The following is a 25977-nucleotide window of genomic DNA, read 5'->3' on the forward strand; positions in this document are numbered from 1 at the left end:
CTTCTTTTTTTTTCAGTTACTGCAGCACTTTTATTTTCTTTACACAATGACATGTTGCTGGGGCCTAGTGTTCTCACTGAACAGTAGAAAACCAAAATTTGTCATTTCTTAAAGAATTGAGTACAAAAAACCTTACATAAATTAAAAGGATAAATACATTTACAGTTGTCGATGTAAACGTTCCCAACTCAAGGTAAGTAACAACAACCCGTGGCAGTCAGGAGGGAAAAAAAACCAGAACAGAAACTGGGTCCTAAGGCTCGGACTTTCCCACCCTGCTAGACTGGCAAGAAGTGGTAACTGGTTCAGGAACGCTGTCAGCCTCGGGAAATCCTGGAAGTCTGCTGTTGGTTAATACCCTGCACAGACCACTACGAGGTGCTCACAGAGCTCCACCAGGCTGGGGACTTCTCTTTCACAGCGTGCTCTCTCTCAGCCACCAAGTGACCGAGCCATATGAACTAAGGACTAAATCAAGATATGCACAGGGTATTAAACATATACCAAGGGAACAGTTAACTTGAATACAAGGTCAAAAATCAGCAATAAGTTCTATGATCCAGTGCTGATAACAGATACAAGCTTCAAGGACAATTTTCTTTTCAAGGGCTTATTCCAGTTTCAGGAGGCTAGCATGAGGTGTATACATTTGCCATGGCAAATCGATACTTCAGAATCAACTCATGCAGCAGATTCCTGGCACCTGCTCAGTCCGTCTAGAAGCATTTGCGGTGGACAATGGAGGGGCCCGACTTGTCATACTCCTGCTTGCTGATCTACGTCTGCTGGAAGGTGGACAGTGGATGGAGCGGCCAATCCAGACTGAGTACTTGCGCTCAGGGGGAGCTATGATCTTAATCTTCATTGTGCTGGGTGCTAGGGCTGTGATCTCCTGCATCCTGTCAGCAATGCCTGGATACATGGTGGTACCACCAGACAGCACTGTATTGGCATACAGGTCTTTGCGGATGTCCACATCACACTTCATGATGGAGTTGAAGGTGGTCTCGTGGATGCCACAGGACTCCATGCCCAGGAAGGAAGGCTGGAAGAGAGCCTCTGGACACTGGAACCGCTCATCGCCGATGGTGATCACCTGCCCGTCAGGCAGCTCGTAACTCTTCTCTCAGGAGGAAGATGATGCAGCAGTGGCCATTTCTTGCTCAAAATCCAGGGCAACATAGCACAGCTTCTCCTTTATGTCACGAACAATTTTCCTCTCAGCAGTGGTGGTAAAGCTGTAGCCCCGTTCAGTCAGGGTCTTCATGAGGTAGTCTGTCAGGTCCCGGCCAGCCAGGTCCAGACGCAATATGGCGTGGGGAAGGGCGTAGCCCTTGTAGATGGGCACTGTGTGAGTGACCCTGTCACCAGAGTCCATGACAATGCCAGTGGTGCGCCCAGATGCATACAAGGACAGGACCGCCTGAATGGCCACGTCCATGGCTGGGGTATTGAAGGTTTCAAACATTATCTGCATCATCTTCTCTCTGTTAGCTTTGGGGTTCAGGGGGGCCTCCGTCAGAAGCACTAGGTGCTCCTCAGAGGCCACACGCAGCTCATTGTAGAAGGTGTGGTGCCAGATCTTCTCCATATTATCCCAGTTGGTGACAATGTCGTGCTCGATAGGATACTTCAGGGTCAGGATACCCCTCTTGCTCTGGGCCTCGTCACCCACGTACGAGTCTTTCTGGCCCATGCCCACCATGACGCCCTGGTGTCAGGGGCGCCCGACAATGGAAGGAAACACGGCCCTGGGGGTGTCGTCCCCAGCAAAGCCAGATTTGCACATGCCCGAGCCATTGTCAATGACGAGTGGGGCGATTTCTTCTTCCACTGCGATCGGCGAAGGACGGGGCGACAGAGCAGCAGAAAGAACGCACTGGGAGCCAACAACAGGAGTGTGAGACCTGCTCAGCCTGCTTTCTTATAGAACCCAGGTCTACCAGCCCAGGGATGGCTCCACCCACAATGGGCTGGGCCCTCCCCCCTTGATCACTAGTTGAGAAAATGCCTTACTGCTGGATCTCATGGAGACATTTCCTCAACTGAGGCTCCTTTCTCTGTGATAACTCCAGCTTGTGTCAAATTGACACAAAACCTTGGTACACTGGCTTACAGTTTCAGAGATTTAGTCCATTATCATCAGGGCAGGAAGCATGGCAGCATGCAGGTAGACACCGCGCTGGAGAAGGAGCTGGGAGTCCTACATATGGATTTGCAGGCAGCAGGAAGTGAACTGAGATATGATGAGACCTCAAAGCCCCAGTGACTAACTTTCTCCAAGGGCACACCTATTTTAATAAGGCCACATCTCCTAATAGACCTACTCCTTATAGACATCTGTGGGCCATTTTTATTCAAACCGCCATGTCTTCTGCTCTTGAATAGTCTTTCCTTCTGTTTTCATGACATATCTTCCACTATTCTCTTCTTAATCTCTTCCTTCAGAGCTTTTCCCCTCCTCATATCCCCTCTTCTACGCACACATACACACCATGCACAACATGCCCATGCACACTCACACATAAATGTAAATTTAGATTTACATTCTGCATCTGAGAAAACATGCAATATTGACATTTCTGCATCCAGACAGATTGTTTTTCCTTTTTCCCTTTGCTTGCCCTCTCCTTCCTTCCATGCTTTGGCTTTTCTTGCTTCCTTTTCTCTCTCCCTTCTTTCTTCCTTCCCGTCCTTTCTGTTAAGGTAAAGTCTCATGCTGTAGCCCAGGTTGTTCTGTAATTGACTACATAGTCCAAGCTGACCTGAAATTTACAAACACTCTCCCTGCTTCAGCTCCCCAAGAAACAGATCGGGGGCCACCAAGCCTGGCCAGACAGGAATTTTCTGTTGAAACTTGAAGTCTGGGCAGCTGATAATTAAGAGAGCCAAATTCTTGAGGCCTGGAGTTCCTCTTGCAGGCAGTGAGAGTAACAAACGGTATGTTCAGTACTTTTCTGCTGTGTGGGCCACAGTGTGATCGGGACGAACAGCTTTCAAATTGAGGCCGCCCCATCCATTTGTCAAGCCGCTGTGGCACCTACCATCTTTTGTAGTCTAGTTTGTATATGACTGCCTGGAGGCTAGTAAACAAAAAAAAAAAAAAAAAACAAAAAAAACAAAAAAAAAAAAACAAAAAAAAAACCAAAAAACAGCCCAGTATTCCTCAATGCTTTCTCTTTGTGTGTCCCTGCTTGTGACATGGACATATGTCATACAGCATCTTCAGGAATAGGGATATTTTACACACTACTCTATTTGAGAAGATTTTATTTTGTGAGGAAAAATAAGGGACAGGTGAGGTCAGGTGATGGTGGTGCTCACCTTTAATCCCAGCACTCCTGAGAGCAGAGGCAGGTAGATCTCTGAGTTTGAGGCCAGCCTGGTTTACAAAGTGAGTTCCAGGATAGCCAGGAACTACACAGAGAAAACCTGTCTCAAAAGAAAAGAAAGCAAGCAAAGAAATAGGTTACCTAGGGCAAATGAGAATTATAGTCAGAGAGATGGGGGAGGGGCTGCAGGCAGCAGGGACAAACTAGCAGTAACAGGAACAGGGTTGCAGGTTTGCAACCCTGGTGGAAGGGTTGGCGAGTCTGCCTGGTACCTGACGATGTGAAGAAATTACATATAGATTGCAAAATCTCTTATTTCTCACCTCATTATCAAAAGCGGTTTAGGGTCCTATTGCTGTTAGGTGGTCTCTGGGAAGGTTTTGCTAAATTTGCTAATTGGCCACATTTAGCAACCAAAACTACAGACTTGCCCATTAAAATCTGAATTTCAAATCAACAATGGTTTTTGCTTTTTGAAAGCGTATGTTCCAAATATTGCCTTCTGTAGTTTATCAGGCTACCCCTTTCCCAGGTCATTAGCACTTGAGGCACCATGTGGTTAGGTTGCTGACTATGGCTAAATGTTTAGGGATTCTTTCGCAGCTAGAGGGCTCCTCTTCCCTAGTGCTGCTGGAGGTTCTGAAAAGCCTGCAGAGCCCTAATGAGCTCTCTCTCTCTCTCTCTCTCTCTCTCTCTCTCTCTCTCTCTCTCCCTCTCCCTCTCCCTCCCTCCCTCCCTCCCTCCCTCCCTCTTTCTCTCTCTCTCTCTCTCTCCCTCTGTGTGTGTGTGTGTGTGTGTGTGTGTGTGTGTGTGTGTGTGTGTGTGTGTGTGTGTAGGACGTAAACGTGGAAAGTTGCTTTTAATGAGCTCCTACCAATGGAGTATGTAAAGATGGGGTTGGATAGACCATCTGTTTTTCAGCAGACTTGTCCCCCACTTCTCTCTCCTTTTCTTTTGGATGCCTTGAAAACCCCACTGCTTTATTCTCCTCCAACCCTCTTTTTACCAACAACCAACCCAAATCTGTCAAGGCTCTTGAATTTTTCGGTGTCAAGTCAACTTATCCCAATAAACAGAAGCTGCAGGATTCAAAAGAAGCCACTAGAAACGCAATATTCAGTAGGACAAATAGCAAAAAAAGGTCCAATGCCTATTTACCGGGAAACAAAGAATCCAAATAGAGGAATCTCAGAGGACCACCGGGGCCTCACTAGGCTATTTAAAAAAGAGAAACAGTGCAGATTCAAATGAAGGACAATAAAACCGGAAGCAGCACAAGCAATGGGCCAAAGGGCGTTTGGGCCAGTGTGGGCAAGGGAGGGTTTGTTGGAAGTCTCCCAGAAGTCATGCGGGTTTCTGTTGGAAATGGAATGGCCCCTCCCACTGCTTGTCCTTTGGAGTTGACTGGGAGGGCTTGTTGCTAATCCTAGTTGTTCATGGCTCATATAAAGGCAGTGTTGCCCATTTGCAACTGGAGACTGGGAAGAACATAGACTACCTTCAGTGGCCTCAGAGTTCTTTCCCTTAGTTCTTACTCTTAGGGAACTGTTTGAAAGGTACAGATGTGTGGGCGGTTTTCAGGGATTTTTAAATGATGAAGGTTGGGATGGGGGCATTTTCTTCCCCTGCGTTCTACTCTCAAGTTGTTGTGGAGGTCACTGATTCTGAGACAGTGAAGATTGTCTCTATAGAGCACACATAGACTGGAGGGCCAGGCACTCACCAGCACTGTCTGATCAGGATGCCCTGACATGTCCTTAGTTACCCACAGTTAGGGCTGATGGCACTTGGGCAGCAAGTTATAAAGTGGTTCCCCATGTACCTATCAAATAAGGACTGTGACCTGATGTCAACCCTGAATCAGCTCCCACTAAGACACTTTGCACTGGCTGCTTCTTTTTCTTTGGCAGAACAACTACAGCTTTTGAGGTGGGTCTTTCTCAGCTTTTAAGAGTGGTGGCTCACACTGGGGCAGGATATGACCTAGTGACCTATGATGTGCAAAGTCCTAGGTTCCATTCCTAGCACAAATAAAAGGAAGAAAGAAGGAGGAAGAATATAAAACTTAGAAAAACCTGGATGTCAGGCTGGAGAGATAGCTCAGCCATTAAAGGCTAGGCTCACAACCAAAAATATAAGAAAATTCTGGATGTCTAATCCTATATTAAACATACGTGTGTCTACTTAACATTACCCAGCTAATGTCTGAAAGGGCCTGTATTAGAATCCAGGTATGTCTGTCTGTCTGTCTTTAAAGCTCAAATTTTTAAACCATGTCCTCATTATTTCTCAGCTTCTAGCTTTTCAAATATTACATTCATGAATTTGACCACATTTTTGTTTCAGTCGCTTAAGATAATTTTTTCTTCAACTTTTATTCAAATGAAAATTACAGTTACCACCATAAATCAAAACCCAGTGCTTTAATATTATGAGGGCTATAATAATAAACCAAGAAGCAGATGCTCATCAGAGTGGGACTAGCAGCCATGTCAGATTTCCCTGTCATTTTCCTCACACACTGCTGGTGACATTACATTGCTAAAGGAAGCCTCTCCACTGTCAGGATTATACTAGGTCTTGAATATGGCTGTAAAAACTCAATGTGTTTCCTCTCAAATTCAAATACTATAATCATTCTCAGGATGATATTTGAAAACACGGCCTTTTGGGGGGGAGTTAGGTGATGAAAATGGAGCCCCCGTGAGTGGATTATTGTTTAGTGGCCTACCCTAGCTGTTCATGGCACAGTAAAGGCGATTTGGCCTTATTAGAAGAGGTAGAAAAGAGGGCAGATAAGGGTGACATGGACCTTTAATACCAGCAGTTGGGAGGTGGAGGCGGGTGGATTTCTGTGAGTTTAAGTCTAGCCTGATCTAGAGAGGGAGAGAGAGTGGGGTGGGAGGGGGAGTCCCAGGACAACCAGGGCTACATAGAGAAACCCTATTTTGAATTAAAAAAAGCAACAGAAAAGAGACAATTCTACATCTACCACCTGAGTACACAGAAAACCAGGAAAAGGATCCCTACCAGGAACCTGGCTCTTAAACTTTCCAGTCCCTAAGTCTGTGAAGAAAAGCTATAAGTTGCTTAAGTTCCCCAGGTTATGATATTCCTGGCCTAGCAGTCTGAACTGACTGAGACATAGGCCACGTAATAAAACTCCCTTTTGTGATTCAACCCTAAAGGAGCCCACACATCTTTCTATTGTTATCTGCCTGCTTCAGCTCAAACTTTCTCTTCTGAGAAGGAAAACCATTTTTCCTCCAACCAGAAGCTGCAATCACACATTTTTTTTTTTTTTTTTTTTTTTTTTTTTTTTTTTTTTGCTCTTTGAGTTGACATAAGTATATAGTCTTTAAATTTTTCTTTTACTACTAGTGGAAACTAGACATAAAGCCCCCTGGATATCTCCACCTTTGCACTCTCTCCCTTTTTCTCTTCTCTTTTAAGTCATCTCTTGTAGTGAGAAGGACAAAGACATACATGGGGGATGTTGAACAGTACAGAGAAATGGAAGGCCTTACTTATATGCTTCCCTTTGAGAGCTACATAAGCTAGGCACAGGGAACTGAACCGAGGAAGTAACTCTTAGTGCTGAGAGAGCTTGGAAAACTCTGAATGCAGATATATGTTCTTCCTGCTCCAGCTAGGTGGCATAGCATAATTTGGTATAATTTCTGAGTCTTTTTGAGAAAACAAAGGTGGAAGAGAAGGACTCTCCCTAAATCAAAAATAAAACAAATTAAAACAAAGCCAAACAAAATGGCTTAGTAAGGACACAAACATACCTTCTTGGCTGTGTTTCTAAAAACAGGGTATCACAAAGGGAAAAGAGGATTTCCCTATCTACAACAATACATGGCTTGGTTTAGATGCCTCAAGGGCTTTGATGCCTCTGCTGTAGCAGCAGATAGCAATACTCAGTAGACACAGTTACGTAGCATAAGCATAGAAGAGAAAAGACTAAAGCAAGAGTTGCACCCCATGGCAGGAGGTAGGCATCCTCTGGGGACCCTTATGCTATTAAATGGGTCTTTTGTGAAAGGCTGTGTTCTGTGTCAGAGATAAAGGCAATGGAAAGTACAATTTGGGAGATGACTGGCACTTTCAAAAGGTCCAAAAAAGGGGAGGATGACTAGGATGTATGTATGTATATATAGTTCCGAATATACATATATGTATGTATGTATGTATATATATATATATATATATATATATATATACACACACATATATATATATATATATATATATATATATATATATATATATGTATGTATGTATGTATATACAGTTCTGAAACAACACTTTATACCAAGGCAGATAACTCAAGTTCCAGACATGGTAGAACAAAGGGCATATGCCCTAAATAAAAGATCCATTTCAAGACTCTCAGAAATACCTTTAAAACATGGCACATGGAAGCAAAGTCTGTCCCAAAGGCATGAGGTATTCCAGCCCGTCATTATTGTGAATTAGCCATTTTATTGCTAGCCTTCACTTGAGCATGCGTGCGCTGTGCCAGCAAATGGGTCACAGTAATTGGAGGCCAGCTATTTGTTTGCTAAGGAGCTAGAGCTATTAGGGAGATGACTTGGGAGAGTTATTGAAAGGGAGAGATGCACTCAGCACAAAATGGGTCCTTGAAATAGTTTCTCCGATGATGGCTCTGAAAGGAAAATAGGAGTACAGCCTTTTGCATGGTAACCTCCATTTGCTACTGTCTGCTGCACTCAGACTGGAATGGAACTTGTTGGTGCACTTCACGTGGACCCAGATGATGGTAAGAGCTTGGAGAGAAGGGCCAGTACTGCACCAGAAAGAAGCAACTCTGGAGTGGTGGTGTAAGTGGGGAGGGAGAGGCAGAGGTTTGTGAGGATTCCGTGTTTCTGCATTGATGGTTCACATTAGGTCTGCTCTGTCTGACAGTGCTCAGCAAGGCAGGTCCTGGGCAGCAACTACAGAGAGGGGAAAGGAGTTCCTAGGGCCAGTGCTGCCAGAACCATTCAGGAGAGATTTATTTTCTGCGCTCCCTCCCCTTCCCCAGCAGAAGGGGTACACTCAAGAGTCATACACTGGCTGCAAATTACAAGTTACTTTTTGTTTGTTATATTTTTATTTCACTTGTTACATTTCCAACATCCCAAGGTTTTTCTCAGAAATCAAGGTGTTGCCTGAGGTCTGCTTAGGAAAGGATGCTGTTGCTTAACCCCATCCTCACAGTAGCCCCAGGGAGCCCCTTCTGTCCTCTTTGCTGCTCTATCCTATGGTCAGCCCTCACAAAGAACACCAGGAAGCCACTTTCCCTTCTTTGTTTTCATGGTAGAAAAGAAGGAAGAATAATAACAAAAAACCATATTCCTTAGAGACTGCCAATGAGACAGACATTTACAACAACCCCATTTTCCAGATGAGGACATTTACACCTGCTGGGTTCCTTCACAATGCTGATCACTACCTCTGGTCATCTTATTTATTTGGGCCCTTGCTGGACTCCATTTACCATGTACCTCACAAGAAAGAGACTCTTGTCTGCCGTGTTCCCTGCTGTATCTGTTCAGTATCTAAAACCATACACAGAGCATCAGAGTATGGAGAGACTGCTGCTTCTGTCTGGTTTGGGATTTGATTTTCCCCTTCTTGCAAGCTAATAACCTGGCCTGTCACTGTGGAAGAAAATGGAAAGCTCCTGCATGACACTGCAATTACTCAAAGCGTACTAGACCTGAATGTCAGCATGTCTGCGTCAATTCCCCTTGTCCTCAAGTCCTCCTGGGATGGCCAAAGGCCAGATTCATGTTTTATACGCAACTGGTATGTGCGTCATAGCTGGGATGACAAAATGAAAATCGGAGAAGCCAATACCTTATAATAAGCAATTGCACATGTCCGCTCTACCTCAGAGGGCTACCTTCCCTTCACCCTCGTGATTGCTTGCTTCAGAGATAATGCTTTCTTTGTGAAGGTACTCAGGGGAAAGAGCTGTGAGTCACTTCTGCCAAATGTGGGAGTCTTATGTCGGGGGAGAATTCATGTTCTTCTTTGAGATGCAAGCCAGCTGCTATAAGTGACTCGCTGAAAGACATCTGTGTAGTTTCTTCTGACCTGACCTCACTGGGAAGGGCTTTTGAACTCACCAAGCAACTTTAGCAAGTAGAAGAGGATCAAAGAGCATGAGAGAATCAAGGCCGGGGCCTCTTTTAAGTCTAGTCTGGGTGTACTGTGAGAAGGAAGGAGGCAGCTTCCTTGCCCAAGGATGTCACACAAAAAGAACTCTGAAACCCTGCAAACTGTCATTTGCACCCTCAGCGCCATTCGGTCTGACAGTGGGGCTTGTAGCTTGCAGATTACTGGGCTTAGCATCACATGTTTTAAATCAAGATCTTAGAGCAAGGGTTGGCTAAGATTCTAGTGGTCCAAACAAATTCATCACGTGACTCTAATGTACAAGAAAGTCTGAGGATGTCTGGGTTAAAGCCTGGGCTTCAAATATCTTATTCCAACCCTGCTTCAACTGTTTATTGACACAGGTACCCTATTTTATATCTCTGAGCCCGTACTTTTTCTTTTCGGGCTGGAGTAAATATCTTGCAAACAGACCATTAGAAGGCTTGAGTGAGAGGCTATGCATACCATTATATCTCTGCTTCCACCCTAACGGCTATCTTTCCCATAGTAGAGGGATCTTTTGTAAGTCAGATCCCACCACTCCCTCACTCAAGTCCACAGAAAGTCTTCATCTCACTCAAAGGAAATTCTCACTCTGCATCTTATCAATGTATTCTCTACTCTATGCCATCTTTCCTTGCCCCTAACCAGCAGGCGTTTTGCTACAGCTAAACACTCATTAAAAACAGTGCTCAAAACCCTGGCAAAACAGAGGCTTTCTGTAGTGGTTCCAGATGTTGACAACATGCACAGCTGCCGGAGAAGGGCCTATGTGAGCAGTGCCCTTGTTCAGGTTGCCTGAGAAACCCCTTCTTCCCTCTAAGTTAAAATCTGTTCATCCAGTGTTTCATCTCCGCTGGCCCCTCTTCTGTCTCTATGACAGCACTAGCCAGTTAGTCACAGCAGGGAGTTAGTTGTGCAGCTGTACAGTGGTGCAGAGTTATTGCCTATGAGATTGCTGGGTAGGAGTTAATTTCTCAGAAAAATCCACCCTCCTCAATGCAGGTTGACAAAATACAGTTATTTAGCTTCTAAACAGGAAAGCCAGCTCCTGGACCCAAGGTAACCCTAGGGGGACACAGTCACTGTAGGCAGGGCCTCCCTGTCTTATTCCTTATTTCTTAATTTAAAAAGTAGCTATGTTGCTTCTATTCTTTTTTAAATTTTATTTTATTTGTATGAGTACACTGTTGCTATCTTCAGACACACCAGAAGAGAGCATCGGATCCCATTACAGATGGTTGTGAGCCACCGTGTGGTTGCTGGAATTTGAACTTAGGACCTCTGGAAGAGCAGTCAGTGCTCTTAACCTCTGAGCCATCTCTCCAGCCCCCATCTTGTTTTTAAATTTTAGAATACTTAATAATTCCTTATAACTTTTCCTTCAATACCCCCTATAACTCTTCCTTCAGTGTATTTCATTGACTGACAATTCTGATTTTTTTTCTTCTGCTGATTGTTCAAACCTAAGTTAACACAAACTCTCCAAATTTATCATTTATTCAGCTAGGAGGGACACAAGTAGTTTCCTTTGCAGAAGGAGCATTTTAGAAGATGGTTGTTATTTCTAACACAGGAGGAACTATTTGAGTTTCTGCAACAGAAATGAGTCTGCCTGCACATTAGAATCAGCTGGATAGCTTTTAAATTATATTTCTGGGTCTAACGTATTCTAAACCCCAGAGGGTCTAAATTAATTAGTATAAATAGGTTTTAAAAGCCACCACTCTGGTGAATTTTAATATGTGCTCATGGTTAGAGATGACTGCTTTAGGTAAACTTACTTATTCCATAAATATTGCAAGTTTAGTATGGATCAGATACTGTTGTCAGCAACAACAACAACAAAAAAAAAAAAAAAAAAAAAAAAAAGACACAGATACCCCACCATAATGAACAAAAGACACAAATACCCTATCATAACAGACTCTGTTGTAGCAGACAGACAATAAGTAAGGCATTTACATAGACATGAAGTTAAACGTTGATGAGTACAGATGGGGGAAATGCAGTAAAGGAGAGTGTGGAGCTGCAGGGATGATAGGTGATACAATTTGAATCGGCATGGTCAAGAAAAGCTTCACAGAGAACTAGGCAATAGCAGATGTTTTAGTTAGGATTTCTATTGCTATCATGAAACACCAAGGTCAAAGCAACTTGGAGAAGAAAGGTATAGTTTTCCCTTACAGTTTATCATTGAGGAAAGTCAAGGCAAAAACTGATGCAGAGGCCACAAAAGAGTACTGTTTATTGGATTGCTTATTATGTCCTCCTTAGCCTGTTTTCTTTTACTACCCAGGACCACTAGTCCAGGGGTGGCACCACCCACAATGAGCTGGGACCTCTCTCAGCAATGACTAATTATGAAAATGCACCAACACAGAGGACTTGAAGATGCTCACTGTTATGAACAGATATCTGGAGGGAGAAGACTGTTGACAAAGGATATTTTCGAGGCAAAGAATGTAAATCAGGCAGATATTGGATGTGTTCTAGAAAAACAGAGATGAATGTGGGAACAGAGTGAAGAGAGTGAAATACGGAGAGGTATATGAGTTTGCAGAGCTGTTGGTGGTAACAGTCAGGGTGAATGGATTGCTTAGGGCTGTGTAGGGTGTGAAAAAGTAGGACTTTTACTTTGAGTGAGAGGAATAGACCTTGGATGGACTTGAGCAGAGTGCTGTTGGTTTCTGATTTACAAAGGGTCTCTTTGATGGCTGTGGGGTGGATGATTTTTAGATAACTAAGGTTGGAGGGAGAGGGACTGTGTTCAAAGTTTAGGGAAGTGTACTGACCTAGCTGGGTGTTCTTGTCTTCTCTTCTCCTCTCTCTTTATGAAACTAGAAACAGTGATTTGTGAGCTCAGACTCTACCATACAGATAAAGGGAGAAACAAACTGGATTTGAAAGTGTGCCTAACCACAAACACACACACACACACACACACACACACACATACACACACACACACTCGAGCATGTGCCTCTGATTTATTAAGTGTGGGAAGCCACCACATTCCCCATTACAAGATGGTGCTCAGCCCGAAGGGAGGTTGGCCAGTTTTGAGATAAACAACCTAAGTGCACATGCATATATGCCTGTTTTGCTAACTCATGCTGACTCATTCTCTAGTCCCGAGTATGCTAATTGGGGCGCACAGAATGCACCAATCAGGTAGTGAAACATTCCTCCTAAGCATATATAAGGAGGGTTGATTTCTGGGCTCAGGGTCTTTCGCAACAGCAATCAAACCCACAATAAACGCCTGTAGAAGGATCCTGTTGTGGTGCGTCTTTCTTGCTGGCGAGATAGGCGATCACTGCAAATTGGTGCCAAAACCCGGGAACAAAACATCTGAGGCACAAGCGAAGACCCCAGTACGCTGGAGGATTCAGAACTACGAGGTGTGGGTATAGTCCGGTAAGTATCACAGAAGGTGCACCGGATTGCTCTGAGAGGTATGTCTCCATTTGGTGTAGATCCATTTCCCGTGCAACCGTCTCGCCAGCAAGAATGACGCGGCACACGAAATAGGATTCTTCTGCGGTAAACTTTAATGCTCTCGAGAGGCAGAGCATAAGCTTGCAACACGTGAAGACGAAGACCCCGAACTATCTAGCCCATCCCCTTATATAGGAATCAGTTCTCGCCTCGGACGTGGAGCCCCCTGATTGGTTGAAACTCATCAGGCCCTATGACGCCACGGGAGAGGCAGAGCTCAAGGAGTGGAAAGTTACCCAGCACGTGCGCACATGACTTGTTTACTGCTAACTCCAGCCGGATGTCAGCGCCATCTTGTAATGGAGAATGTGCAGGCAGCGCCCCACAGATCCATTGTGGGTTGGGCTAGCTTTCCCTGTCTTGGTTGTAATTGTGCTGATTATCTGCTATTGTCTCAATTGTCATCACGCTGGAAATTCACTGTCCAAAGCTATGATATCTGCTCTCAAAGCCTTACTAAAAGAAAGGGGATTAAAGATTTCAGAATCAAACTTGGGACGTTTTATAAAAGAAGTAGATAAGATTGCGCCTTGGTTTGTTACCACAGGTTCTCTCAATTTACCAAGTTGGTCTAAGTTGGGGTGCGATATAGAAAGGGCTGCAGAAGAAGGGACTTTAGCCTCGGGGATAAGGCCAATATGGAAGTTGGTAAAAGCTTGCATACAAGACAAAAATTGTGAGGTACAATTTAGACAGGGACAAAAGGTGTTATCGGATTACCAGGAGAGCATGTCAGAAACAGAGCGGGGGGAAAAAAGAAATTAGGAGCACTCGAGAAAAACCCATTAAAGGGTAAAGAGAGAAAGAAAGTGCATAAAGAACAAAAAAGACCAGAGGATAAAAGAAAAATTGCGGAGCAAAGCCGCTTTACCCTCTGGCAGAGTTAGAGCTCCTCGAGCTGACGAGTTCTGAGGAGTTTGGACTTTCTGAAAGTGAAAAAGAGGACTTAGAAGAAGCTGCCACTGAATACGAAGTGGAGCGTTATGGTCTGGAAAGCCTTGTTAAGATGGCACCTAGCGCACCACCACTACCGCCACCTTATCATGATAAAGGCAGAAGTGAGTGTAAGTTTTCCTTCTGCCCGGAAAAGACACGTATAAAATTACAACAAATATTTCCGGTGTTTGAGAATGCAGACAATGTTAGATTTCACCAACCTTTAGAGTATAAACAAGTAAAAGAGTTAGCAGAATCTGTGAGAACGTATGGCGTTAATGCTAATTATACGCAGTCTCAAATTGAGAGGTTGGCAAGTACGGTAATGACTCCTGCTGATTGGATGCAGGTGACAAAGGCCTGGATGAAGGCATGCAGAGAGATAGGTGGGCTGCTCTCCAGTGCGGGTCTGGCAGCAGCTGTTTTGGCTGCCCATAAAAGGAAAGAGATCACCTGTTACAAATGTGGTAAACGAGGACATGTACAAAAACAATGTAGACAAGAAATAACTCAGCTCCGACAGGGAAAGGCTCCAGGGATGTGTCCAAAGTGCAGAAAAGAAAAACATTGGGCTAATGAATGCAGAGCTGTGAGAGATATGCAAAGACGACTGCTTGTCCCACCCCCCCCAAAAAAAAAATGAGAGTCAAAAAATGGACGGAGGGGCCCACGTCCCCAGGGCCCAAAAATGTATGAGACAGTTCAGCCTGCTGTATCTCTCCGTCCGCTGAATCCCCGCGCAGAGCCACTACATGTTCGGCAGGACTGGACCTCCGTGCCACCACCAGAACAGTATTAACACCCCAGATGGGATGCCAACCTGTCGCTGTAGATTTTAAAGGACCCTTACCAAGAGATACTGTAGGGCTATTACTAGGGAGATCATCTTCTACCTTAAAAGGCTTAGTAGTGCACCCTGGAGTTATTGATCAAGATTTTACTGGACAGATAAAAGCTATGTGTTCCTCCCCACGAGGAATCATTGCCATTTCACCAGGAGATCGAATAGCTCAGTTATTAGTGTTGCCAAGTTGTCATAAAATGTATCCTAGCTCCGATAAAATTAGAAAAAATCAAGGCTTCAGTTCCTCAGGTACAGATGGAGCTTTCATATCATTACAATTAGATCAACTCCCTATGCTCACATTACAAATTGTAGACAAGCAGTTTTTAGGTATATTAGACACAGGAGCAGATAAAAGTATCCTTGCAAGTAAGTGGTGGCCTACCTGTTGGCCTGTAAATCAGTCAGCTTATTCATTACAAGGATTGGGTTATGAATCCACCCCCTTGATTAGTGCTAAGACTTTGACCTGGAAAGATGCAGAAGGGAGGACTGGTTAGTTCCAACCATATGTTCTCCCTCTTCCAGTTAATCTCTGGGGCAGAGATGTACTAATGGCAATAGAATTTGTTTTGACCAATGACTATTCAAATAACAGCCAACAAGTTATGAGAAAGATGGGCTATACACATGGGAAGGGTTTAAGAAAGACTTTACATGGAAGATTGGACCCTATCCCAGCCATGGGAAAAACAGATAGTGCAGGACTGGGTTTTTCATAGGGGCCACTAAGGAGCCGCTACCCATTCCATGGCATATGGATAAGTCCGTTTGGGTACCCCAGTGGCCGCTACCCAAAGAAAAACTTGAAGCGGCACAGCTTTTGGTCACAGAACAACTAACATTAGGTCATTTAGAACCATCCTAATCACCTTGGATTTCCCCTATTTTTGTGATTAAGAAAAAATCTGGAAAATGGAGACTGTTACATGATCTTAGGGCTATCAATGCACAGATGAATATTATGGGACCCGTACAAAGAGGTCTTCCTTTGCTCTCTGCATTACCAAAAAATTGGCCGGTTATTATCATAGACATTAAAGACTGCTTTTTCTCAATTCCTTTAAATAAAAAAGATCAGGTGCATTTCTTTCAATTTTCACCTGATGCACCTCAATTAGTTGAGTGTATGGTGGTATTGAGAGTTTTCCAGCATTTCCCCCTACAGTCAATTAACATTATTTCTGATTCTCATCACATGGTAAATGCAGTTTATCAGAAACTGCGGGGATGATTAAACAATCTAGCAAAGTGGGTAACATATTTGGTAATATACAAACTTGTATCCTTTCCCGATTGCACCCATTTTTTATTCAATACATTCGAGCTAATAGTCTGTTACCAGGTCCTATGGTACAAGGAGATGCATTGGCTGACCATGCCACAAAAATGTTTCCCATCTTAACTAAATCACCTTTGGAAGCCACTGCAGACTTCCATGCTCTCTATCATGTACCTGCCACTACATTGAGGCTTAAATTTTCTATCTCTCGTGCAGAAGCACGAGATATAGTCCTAAGATGCAGTAACTGTGCAGACTTTATTTTTAAACCTAATGTGGGGGTCAACCCTTGTGGTATAAGACCTTTAGACATATGGCAAATGGATGTGACTCATATCCAATCTTTTGGAAAACAACAATATGTCCATGTGTCTGTTGATACTAGTTTTGGTGTCATGCATGCTACACCCCTTTCAGGTGAAAAGGCTTCCCATGTCATTCAACATTGTTTGGAGGCCTGGAGCATGTGGGGAAAACCACTGTTGCTAAAAACAGACAATGGTCCTGCTTATACCTCAAGAAAATTTCAACAATTCTGTCTACATATGCTGGTTAAACATCTTACTGGATTACCCTATAATCCTCAAGGACAAGGCATAGTTGAACGGGCGCATCACACCCTTAAACAATATTTACTAAAACAAAAAGGGGGAATAGAAGGAGTTGCATCTACCCCTAAGACGATGTTATCCCTTGCTCTAGTTACACTTAATTTTTAAAATTTGGATGATAATGGCCAATCAGTGGCAGAAAGACATGGTCAATGGCCTAAACCACCCATTGATAAGGCATGATGGAAAATGTATTGACTAATAAATGGCAAGGCCTGGATCCCTTGTTAATCAAATCCAGGGGAGCTGTTTGTGTATTCCCACAGGATGAAGAAAATCCCATTTGGGTGCTAACGAGATTGGTGAGGATCATCAAAGACCAGGATGAGGGACGAGCGACAACCCCGGAAAAGGATCCACCCGTGGATTCTGAGAATACTGATGGGAATGTGGTTTGTACAGACTGAAAGTATCCCATTATGGGCCATTGTTAAAGCCTGGCCTTGGTTCCAGTGGATTCTGTCTAATAAGAGAGGAGCTGCTACAGTTTTGACTCCTTTTGACAGATTTCTTGGAGTGTCTTATAAATTGTATAATATATTAGGATATTATAATTTTTCAGATGGACATGTCACAGTGACCTCAATTTAATCAAAAAATTAATGAGGTAAATATTTCTGCCTCACCTGTGTGCTTAAAACCCCCGTTTTTCTTTTGCTGGCCAATAATGTAACTAATAGTATGATCCTATGTAATAATACACAAGTTTCTTGTTTACTTGCTGAAAGCTGGAATAAAACTTATAAGTATGCTGTAGTTGTTAAGATTCCCACTTTGGTACCTGTTCCAGTAGAAGCTAATCCCGAAGAATTTCCCATTGCCCAGCTTTTTAGATATAAAAGAGATTTTGGAATTACAACTGCTATTATAACTGATATAGTGTTATCTGCTGGTGCAGCGGTTACTGCTGGGATTGCCATGGCTAATTAAATTAATACTGCTACAACTATAAATGAAATATCAGAACAGACCTCAGAAGCATTGGTAATCCTACAAAGGAGCGATGCACAATTGGCATCTGGTCTCCTCCTTGTAAATCAAAGAGTGGACCTATTACAACATCAGATAAATGCTTTAACTGATATGGTTCAATTAAGTTGTGTTTCCCAACAATCAAACTTATGTATAACCCCTATAAAGTATATTAATAATTCTCGATTTTCTAGTAAGAATCTTTCAGATTATTTGAAAGGAGAATGGTCTGCAGAATTAGAAGATCTACAACAAAAACTTCAAATACAGATCCTGACCTTAAATGGCACTCGAGTGGAACCGGCTACCCTTGGAGATTTTACTTCTTGGCTTTCTTCTGCATTTTCTTACTTTAAAGAGTGGGTGGGAATTGTTATTTTTGGTGCACTAATATGCTGTGGAGGTGTGTTTCTTCTATGGTTGTTGTGCAAACTTAGAGCCCAACAGAGACGAGATAAGGTCATCATTACTCAGGCTCTTATGGCCATTGAAGGTGGTGCTTCCCAAGACATCTGGCTATCCCTACTTAAAGAATCTTAATACTCAAAATAGTCAATTTCCACAGTCTCCTAAAGTAATGTCATCTAGGCTCTACTCTTCGTCCCTGGGTCCTTGGGAGGAATGAAAAAATGACCCAAAGTAGCCATGCTTAATGACGGGCAACTTCCTCTAGCCCCTGACCAACCTAGGACACAGAGCCTTGAGGACGACAAAGTAATCCTACGATGGGTAAGGCTCGGGTTTGAGAGGTCGATCCTAAGACAGAGATGGTTACGTTCTAAATAACAGGTCGGTCAAATATTCCTCTGCCCAGTTAGGCCTCATAAAAAAGAAAAAAAGGAGGAGATGTGGGAAGCCACCGCATTCCCCATTACAAGATGGTGCCTAGCCCAAAGGGAGGTTGGCCAGTTTTGAGATAAACAACCTAAGTGCACATGCACATATGCCTGTTTTGCTGACTCATGCTGACTCGTTCTCTAGTCCCAAGTATGCTAATTAGGGCGCACAGAATGCACCAATCAGGTAGCAACACATTCCTCCTAAGCATATATAAGGAGGGTTGATTTCTGGGCTCGGGGTCTTTCACCACTGCAATCAAACCCGCAATAAACGCCTGTAGAAGGATCCTGTTGTGGCATGCCTTTCTTGCTGGCAAGATAGGCGATCACTACAATTAAGTTATTAAGTTATTTATTTACTTTACATCCAGTCACGGCTTCCTCTCCCAGTCCATTCATCTCACTGGCCCACACTCCTCTTCCCCTTCTCAAGTTTCCATAGATTGAAATTATATATGTGTGTGTGTGTACCAATAATAGCAGTATGTTATTCATCAATAGCAGCAATGGCTTTTCCAGGTTCTGCAGTCACTTGAACAAAAGTGTAGAGACATCAAGCACACTGCATTAAAAAAAAAATAAAAAACAAAACTTCAGAAAACAGCACAGGTCTGTTACTCCTGTGATACCTGGTACCATTTTTCTTTTAAAATTAGCTTCTCAATCATCATATGAAAAAAAAACATTCTAAGCAACATCATTAAAAACTGCTCTGGTAAATCATAAAGCAGGGATGATACAATACTGTTCTGCATCTATAATACTAGAGGATATGATTAAAAGGCATTATCTGATACTTGATTCTACTCTCCAGCAGAGAGTCTAAAGGATGGTGTGACACAGCTTTCCAATGGCTTATGATCTAAGTTCAAGAATCGAAAAATGGGACCTCATAAAATTGCAAAGCTTCTGTAAGGCAAAGGACATTGTCAATAGGACAAAATGGCAACCAACAGATTGGGAAAAGATCTTCACCAATCCTACAACCGATAGATGGCTAATATTCAATATACGCAAAGAACTCAAGAAGTTAGACACCAGAGAAGGAAATAATTCTATTTGTAAGTGTGGTACAGAGCTAAACAAAGAATTCTCAACTGAAGAGTATTGAATGGCTGAGAAGCACCTAAAGAAATGCTTAACATCCCTATTCCTCAGAAAAATGCAAGTCAAAAAGACTCTGAAATTCTACCTCACACTAGTCAGAATGGCTAAGATCAAAAACTCAGGTGACAGCAGATGCTGGCAACGATGTGGAGAAAGAGGAGCACTTTTCCGTTGTTGGTGGGATTGCAAGCTGGTGCAATCACTCTGGAAATCAGTCTGGTAGTTCCTTAGAAAATTGGAACACTTCTCCACTGTTGGTCAGGTTGGAAACTGGTACAACCACTCTGGAAATCAGTCTGGCGATTCCTCAGAAAATTGGACATAGTACTACCTGAAGACCCAGTTATTCCACTTCTGGGCATATACCCTAGAGAAGCTCCAACATACAATAAAGACACATGCACCACAATGTTCATAGTAGCCCTATTTATAATAGCCAGAAGCTGGAAAGAGCCCAGATGTCCTTCAGTAGATGAATGGATTCAAAAATTGTGGTACATTTACACAGTGGAGTACTACTCAGCTATTAAAAATGACTTCATGAAATTCTTAGGCAAATGGATGGCATTAGAAGCTATCACCCTGAATGAGGTAACCCAGTCATAAAAGGACACACATGGTATGCACTAACTGATAAGTGGATATTAGCCCAAAATCTTTGAATAGCCAAGATACAATTCACAGACCATACAAATCTGAAGAAGAAGAAAGACCAAAGTGTGGATGCTTCTGTCCTTTTAGAAGGGGGAACTAAATACTCATGGGAAGAAATACAGGGACAAAGAGTATAGCAGAGACTGAAGGAAAGGCCATCCAGAGACTACTCCATCTGGGAATCCATCCCACTTGCTGCCACTAAACCCAGACACTATTGCTGATCCCAAGAAGTACTTGCTGACAGAAACCTGATGTGGATGTCTCCTGAGAGGCTCTGCCAGAGCCTTACTGACACAGATGAGGATGCTTGCAGCTACCCATCAGACTGAGCCCAGGGACTCCAGTGTAAGAGCTTGAAAAAGGACTGAAGGAGCTGAAGGGGTGTGCAACTCCATAGGAAGAACAACATCATCAATCAACCAGAGCTCCTGGGGACTAAACCACCATCCAAAGAGTACACATGCAGGGAACCTATGGCTCCAGCTGCATATATAGCAGAGGATGGCATTGTCTGGCATCAGTAGGGGGAGAAGCCCTTGGTCCTGTGAAGGCTCCTTTCCCCAGTTTAGGGGAGTGCCAGAGTCACGGCAAGGTGAGAGTGATGGGAAGGGGAATATCCTTATAGAAGTAGGGAGGTGGGTATGGGAGAGGAGGAACCAGGAAAGAAATAACATTTGGAATTGAAATATATAAAATATCCAATAAAAAGTGGAAAAAGAACTTGAAATATAGGTAGAAATGATTTTGATTTAGAAAAATGACAACAGTAGATTCTCCTCTAGGATATATGGCCACTCCAGCCACATTTAAAAACCTAACTTTAATGTCCTGGACATGTATTGTCATAAATGTAGCCTGCCTTAAGTCTAACTACTTATTGCTATTTCCCAAATAAAAGTGAAAATTCATAAATCAAAAAAAAAAAGAAACAGACTCTTAGATAGGATTTCCTATCACTAGTACAAAGTTATAAGGGTCCATTCTCTTGTGATGTCTGCTAAAAACCGTTATTAAAAATAAAATATTTCTAAAACAAAACCATATAATCACTGGATTCATATCAAGATGACAGAGTGGAGACAAGCTAGGCCATACCTTACCAACTCATTATCAAATCTGTTATGTTTAAATGACTTTGTGGGTTTTTTGTCTGTTTCTTTTCCATATAAAGTTGAGTACTATTCTTTCAAGGTATGTAAAGAATTATGTTGGAATTTTGATGGGAATTGTGATTAATCTGTAGATTGCTTTTGGTAAGAGGGTCATTTTTATTATGTTACTTGTACCAATCCATGGATATGGGAGATATTTCCATCTTCTGATATCTTCTTTAATTTCATTCTTCAAAGAGTTGTAGTTCTTGTCATACAGGTCATTCACCTGTTTGGTTAGACTTGCACCACTATATTTTATATTATTCATGGCTACCGTGAAGGATGATGGTTCCCTAGTTTTTTTTTTCTCAACCTGTTTATTATTTGTATAAAGGAGAGCTACTGATTTTTTGAGTTAATTTTGTATCCAGCCACTTTGCTGAAGGTGTTTATTAGCGGTAGATAGAATTTTTTGGGTAACATGTATATTATCATCTGTGAATACTTTGACTTCTTTCAAATTTGTAACTCCTTGATATCCCTTAGTTTTCTTGTTGTTCTTTGGAGAACTTCAAGTACTGTATTGGATAGATATGGAGGGAATAGACAGCCTTGTCTTGCCCCTGATTTTAGCGCAATTGCTTTAAGTTTCTCTATAATTTGATGTTGGCTATTGGCCTCCTCTATATTGCCTTTATCCTGCATTTAGGTATGTGCCTTGTATTCTTGATTTTTTTTCTTTTGGTTAGGAAACTTTTAATGACTGCTTCTATTTCTTTATGTATTATAGGATATTATTTTTACCTGATCTTGGTTTAATTTTGGTAAGTGGTATCTATCAAGAAAATCTTTCATTTCATTTAGATTTTAAGATTTTGCAGAGTACAGGTTTTTGAAGTAAGACCTAATGATTCCTTGAATTTTCTTTGAGTCTGTTATTACACAACCCCCTTCACTTCTGATTTTGTTAATTTGGATACTGTCTTTTTTCCCTTTAGTTAGTTTGGTTAAGGGTTTGTCTATCTTGTTGATTTTCTCAAAGAACCAACTCTTTGTTTTGTTGATTCTTTGTACTGTTCTCTTTGTGTCTAATCCATTGATTTAAGCCCTAAGTTTGATTACTTCCTGCTATCTACTCCTCTTGGGTGTTCCATGAAGTAATTTGGTGTTTCAGTGAAATGTTATGTGGATATGTTAGGTCCATTTAAATCATAACATCTGTTACTTCTATTATTTCCCTATTTGGTTTCTGTTTAGTGAGAGTAAGGTGTTGACATCTTCCACTATTAATGTGTGTGGTTTGATATGTGATTTAAGGTTTAGTAATATTTCTTTTATGAATGTGGGTACCCTTGCATTTAGGGCATAGATGTTCACAGTTGAGCCATCTTGGTGTATTTTCCTTTGAGTATAAAGTGTCTTTCCTTGACTTAGTCTATTTTATTAAATATTGGAATGCCTACTCCAAGTTGCTTCTTGGATTTGTTTGCTTGGAAAATCCTTTTCTAGCCCCTTTCCTCTAAGGTAATACCTATCTTTGATGTTGAAGTATGTTTTCTGCATGCAGCAGAATGATCAGTCCTGCTTTTGCCTTCATTCTGTTACTCTCTGTCTTTTTATTGGGGAGTTGATGGGGTGTGTGTGTGTGTGTGTGTGTGTGTGTGTGTGTGTATGTGTATGTCTGCACGTGCATGCACCTATGAGTGCTTTTGTGCTATTGCTTTCCTTTTTTCACTTTTTTTCTGCTGTGAAATTAATTTTCTGTGTTTTATTGGGTGTAGTTAACCTCCTTGGGTTAGAGTTTATCTTCTAGTATCTTTTGTAGCTCTGTATTTGAGGATAGACATTGTTTAAATTTGGTTTTGTCATGGAAAATCTTGTTTCCTCCATTATGGTGATTACAAGTTCTGCTGGGTATAGTAGTTGGGATGGCCTCTGTTGTATCTTTGAGATAGCAAGACATGTGACTAGGCCCTTCTGTTTTTTAAAGTCTGTTGAGAAGTGGGTATATTTTAATATGTCTGCCTTTATATATTACTTGGCCTTTACCCCTTGCAGCTTTTAATATTTTTTCTTTGTCCTATATATTTAATATTTTGATTATTATATGGTGGGAGGATTTCCTTTTTTGGTGTAATATATTTGGTATTCTCTAAGCTTCTTGTATATCTATAGCCATCTTTTTTAATTATGTAAGGTAATTTTTCTTTTATGATTTTGTTGAAAATGTTTTCTCAATGTTTGGGCTGGGGATATTCTCCTATTTTTATTATTCTTAGGTTTGGTATTTTCATAGTATCCCAGATTTACTGCCTGTTTTGTGTTGGAAATTGTTTAGATTTAACATTTTCTTTGATCAATGTATCAATTTATTCTGTTGTATCTTCTTTTCTTTTCTTTTTTTTTGGATATTCTCTGTATTTACATTTCAAAGGTTGTCCCCTTTCCCTCCACTCACACCTCTCCTCTCCCTCCACTTAATTCCATGAAGGTGCTCCCTCTCCCAACCACCCTCTCCACCTCAGTGCCTTGGCATTCCCATACACTGGGAAAATGTGCTTTCACTGGACCAAAGGCCTCTCCTCTCATTGATGCCAGAGAATGCTATCCTCTGCTGCATATGCACCTGGAGCCATGGGTCTCTCCATGTGAACTCATCAATTGGTGTTTTAGTCCCTGGGAGCTGTGGTGGGTTTGGTTAGTTGATCATTTTCTTCTTCCCATTGGGTTGCAGATCCTTTCGGCTCATTCAGTCCTTTCTCTAGCTCCTTTATTAGGGTCCCTGTGTTCAGTCTAATGGTTAGCTGCAAACATCTTCATCTGTATCTGTATGGCTCTGGCAGAGCCTCTGAGGAGACATACATGTCAGTAGGCTTGAGATTCTATTTTTCATCTCTTGTATTCTGTTGATGATGCTTGCATCTGCTGTTCCTGTTCTCATCCCTAGGATTTCCATCACTACAGTTCCCTTGGTTTGTGTTTTCTTTATTGTTCCTATTTCCCTTTTCGGGTATTGAACAGTTTTATTCACTTCTTTCGCTGGTTTGACTGTCTTTTCCTGTATTTCTCTAAGGGATTTATTCATTTTCTAGTTCTGGTACCACACTGCCCTGGTTGTTATTGATGGTGTTTTTTAAAAATCTGCTTTAAAATATATTTAATGTATGAGTGTTCTGCTTCATATATGTGTTCAGACCAGAAAAGGACATCAGATCTCATTACAGATGGTTGTGAGCCATCACGTGGTTGCTGGGAATTGAACCCAGAACCTCTGAAAGAGCAGTCAGTGCTCTTGACCACTGAGCAATCTCTCCAGTCTATTGATTGTGTTCCTAAGCTGGCCTTTAGCCATCTGGATTTTTTATTTGTCAGGTGCAACGTGGTTGTGAAGGTGGCTGCATGACACAGTTTCAGCTGTAGGAGCACCATCAACCTGAAAAATGTATCTCTTTCTTTCTAATAACAGATCACATTGCTCTTTCTTGTATGCTTGTCTGTTTTGCCATTTTCTATATCATATTTGTCCTCAAATACAACTCTGGTAAACATTTCTGGAAAAGGGATTAAGGGCATTGCTAGAGAAGGAAATGACTCTGATGTCAATTAGAAACAAACTGCTCTGGCCATTCAAGCAATCAACCCAGGTATATTAGGACAAGGAGTTCTGAATGTGGAGGCTGACAGTCTTAATTGTTCTCTGGGAAATTTCATGATGATTGACTTGTACAAGGAAATATTTGAAGCAGGAAATGTTTTTGAGACCTGCAGTTTTAGTAGTTAAGAGAATTGTAGACCCCAAGGGAAACACTGGACCTGGGTCACTAGGGACAGGGATGTCCACAGAGACTACAAGGGACAACATAGAGGAAGAAATAGCTGGGTCTACTGGATGAGTGAGCAATGGTGAGAGCCTCCATCAGGAATGCCTCTAATAACAAAAAGTTTGATCTAGAATTATTACTGGAAAAAACTGGAAGATATATGCATAATAAAATGGATAAAAGGATGGGTAGAAGAGATTGGAACCTGGAAGGGGGCGGTGGATTAGTGAACTGATCTTCCTGGAAAGATTGGAACATATTGATGTGACTCCCTGGCATTGCCTGCCTATGGAAAGCAGGGTACAAGTTCTAAGAGATAGAATTTGGGCTCTGAAGGAGCCCTTGGGGAAGCCACAAGAGGAATTAATATTGAAAATGGAAAAGAGTTTGAAAAGCACTGTAAAAGTAGATATTTGAATGAGTCCAATAAACTGGAAGAAGAGATTCCTCAAATTTAGACAAGGTAAAAGCATTAACCTAACCCTGACCTGTTTAGCACTTTTTGTTTTCATAGTAATGCTGTAACTGCAAGTTTATGCCCAGATGAGCTGTGATTTGGAGGTTTTGTGAGAGTTAAAAGTTAATGTATAACTTACTTTTACAGACACTGAATTGTGACTTTATGTGTGCCTTGTGCTTTCTGGTGACATAGTTACATGGGATTTTTCAGGAAAAATAATGGGCTCAAGGAAAATAATGAAAAGGCTTTTGATTTTGTATTATTGTATAACAATGACGTGTGTAACCAATAAAAGACTGAGGTGAACTCTGAAAGACACACACACACACACACACACACACACACGAACA

General features: G+C 42.0%; 1 pseudogene across 1 annotated transcript; it reads right to left on the reverse strand.

The window, feature by feature from the left end:
• Positions 1-716: 716 nt before the first annotated feature.
• On the reverse strand, positions 717-1800 carry LOC308416037 (actin, cytoplasmic 2-like; annotated as a pseudogene). Its single transcript has one exon. The product of its transcript is annotated as an actin, cytoplasmic 2-like (transcript).
• Between the last annotated feature and the right edge of the window lie 24177 nt (positions 1801-25977).

This window comes from Micromys minutus (assembly GCF_963924665.1).
Source record: "Micromys minutus genome assembly, chromosome: X".
In the NCBI taxonomy this organism is placed as follows: Eukaryota; Metazoa; Chordata; class Mammalia; order Rodentia; family Muridae; genus Micromys; species Micromys minutus.